The 2,784-nt window shown below is 34.9% G+C and overlaps 1 long non-coding RNA gene across 1 annotated transcript; it reads left to right on the top strand.

Moving 5' to 3' along the window:
- The first annotated feature begins 1,586 nt into the window (after positions 1-1,586).
- On the top strand, positions 1,587-2,479 carry LOC120356712. Its single transcript, XR_005574111.1, has 3 exons — positions 1,587-1,668; positions 2,027-2,092; positions 2,412-2,479. It is a non-coding gene; the product is annotated as an uncharacterized LOC120356712 (long non-coding RNA).
- Positions 2,480-2,784: the final 305 nt, after the last annotated feature.

Here is a 2,784-nt window from a genome sequence, read left to right as displayed (position 1 = left end):
CCTACAATAGAGCTTAAAACCCGACAAGACTCTGTTCTCGAAATATATTCTGAACGATATATTGGTTCAAACACTGTATTTTAATCCTTCAGAACTTATTAGAGACGCAGTCCCGTAAATTATCTACATCGGGATTTTTGCTCGACCTGTATGATTTGTATGCTCATTCTTCACAGGTAATAATTTTAAGGTATCCGTCTTCAGTGTTTAGCGATCGCTACACTGCTTATAAAAATTTCATCACTATACAATTTGTCATTAGAAGAATCAAGGGTGAGCGAGCGTTTAGGCCTCCCGCGATTCCGACAATTGTATTGAGTCTTGTGTGAGTCAATCAGTCTGGTGTTCACTCAGCGTCCACGCACGCAATTACAAAATTTATAGCCGCTACCATTGACTCAGTACAAGATTCACCCTACGTGTATTGTCCTATCCTGGAGGTGAGAGTGACTCCCCCAGGAAGAGCTTTACAATATTATCTCAAAATGCAAAATTTCAAGAACCTTGTGTAACTCGACGCGCAGTGAAAAAGGAATATCCTGCCAAATCTCATCGAATTCTATCAACGCGTTTGGCCGTAATGGCGTTACATACAGACAGACAAAGAAAATCCGAGTTAAAACTAGACCTCACTAGTTTGGTCAGAAAATATATTGATAAATCACTTCCTTGTATTGGCTTACTCTATTAAAATTATTGAAATAATATTATATAATCATGAAGTTCTTTATGATCTATAAAAAAACATTTAAGATTCTACTGCACACCCACCTAACAAGCTGAAAAGTAAGCATATTGCTTACACTCATACCTCAAGAATGGATTGAACTATTTCCTTGAAAGTTCGTAGGACTCAACTATATGCTTTTACAGAGAGCATACGCTTTTCATAATTTCATTATTTCTTCAAGTTTTTCTTATTTTAGCTATTTAAACATGAATTTGCTATTTTGGAAAAGAAGCGTCGAGAAACGAATTTGAAAATACAGTGACCTTAGAATAACAACACAAATCTAAATCCGTTTGAATTTTGTTCAAATTCTAATAGTTTTGCAATAAACTGAGTCGTTAAATTGCAAATTTGAACCAAAAATGAACCGTTACATTGCCAACCTAGTTCGAGGGTTATTCTCCAGAGAGCTCTACTGTTGAAACGTAACCCCCACACCTACTACTTACATACTAAGACTGCCAGCAGTGTACAATGAATGAATTGAATGAATGACCACAAGAAAGAGTGGGAATGGGAGGGGAATAGATGAGAAGTCTGTTACACTCTCTCTGTCTCTCAATTCCAGCTAGCTTTTGCCATATCCATGCCGTGTGACTTATTAGTTCGTTGAAACGTGACAGTGACAGTTCATCCAGTCATTTGTGATAAGTTACTATGGGTTTTCATTTATAGAAACGTTTTGCCTTGTTTATTCTAGACAATCCTTGTTAGTGAATAATACTTTTTTATCTATTCCTATTGACTTCGAATTACGTGAAATGTTATAAAAATGTGAAGTGCATGCGACCAAATTATTTATCATAAAAATGGACGAAACGCCGAAGCCTCATCAAGTCGCCGACGCTTAGACACTAAAGTGGACGCAGATTGAAACTTAGCGCGAAACCGCTTAAACGAAGAGGAACAGCGTTAATTCAATACTGGGCTTCCAAAAGGTAAGCTAATATTTGATACACATCCATAATTTCCTTCATCAAGAACCATAACAATCAATATATCTCCATTGTAATTTGAGTAATAAAGCTCAATTCTCAATCGAATATACAATTATACATGTCAACGTTTTTAGAAAATTGAACAGTTTCACGATTCTATGCTATGAAAGCTCAGGGAACTTGGAAAACAACATTCAAAAAATGTCAATTGTCAATTACGAATAGTGTAATCGGCAGACCTATCTTACACTAATTTTACTGCATTTTCCATAATATATTTTCACTATTTTTTGAATGGGAGATTCGTCATTGCCACCTATGAATAGTCCTATTGATCTTGTTTTTTTTGTAATTCCAGGGGCAGAGGCAGAAGTGAAGCTCAGACCGAAGAGTATAATGACTCCGAAAATTCTACGATAAATACGTAAGTACAAATTATTTTTCTGATGTAGATATTCTGTTTCACGTTTTGTTATCAATTTCCAACTATCATAGATTGAAGAAAGCTCGGGTGTATTCAGGATTTACAAATAATATTAAATGTTTTAAAAATAGATTCTTTTTGCAAATCATAACTGTTATGTTCAATGGACTTTGGTGGTACATTTTTCTTAGATCCACTATTATTGAATAATTATGTTTTCATTTCCATTCCGGAACACAGTACTTTACTTTCAAGTATGGAATACTGTAATAAGCATTTATGACCGTGAATAACAGTGTCTTTATCTTCTTATTTCCAGGGCCTCTGACGCAGATTTCGTCGCTGAAGAAAGCAATGTCTGTGACACTTGTCCAGAAAACAAAGACGTTGATAGTGATGGAGTACCTTTATTGACTGTTGTTGCGGATGGCTGTTGGGCGAAGCGCTCCTATCGTACCAACTATAATTCCCTCTCTGGTGTGGTAAGTCTACTTATTATTTATTATTATTTATCACAATTGCAATAAACAAATAAATTACAGATATCCTAAATGAGAACATTCAATTTTACAAACACTTAAATATTGCAAAGTACACAGTTCAATTCAATAAGCATTCATAGACGAAATATTCAATAATACTCAATTACATAGCGACTTCATAGAGAATTGTGATAATACATTTACAGTCTT

This window comes from Nilaparvata lugens, unplaced genomic scaffold, assembly GCF_014356525.2.
Source record: "Nilaparvata lugens isolate BPH unplaced genomic scaffold, ASM1435652v1 scaffold7622, whole genome shotgun sequence".
In the NCBI taxonomy this organism is placed as follows: Eukaryota; Metazoa; Arthropoda; class Insecta; order Hemiptera; family Delphacidae; genus Nilaparvata; species Nilaparvata lugens.
This window is presented reverse-complemented; position numbering and strand designations above follow the sequence as displayed.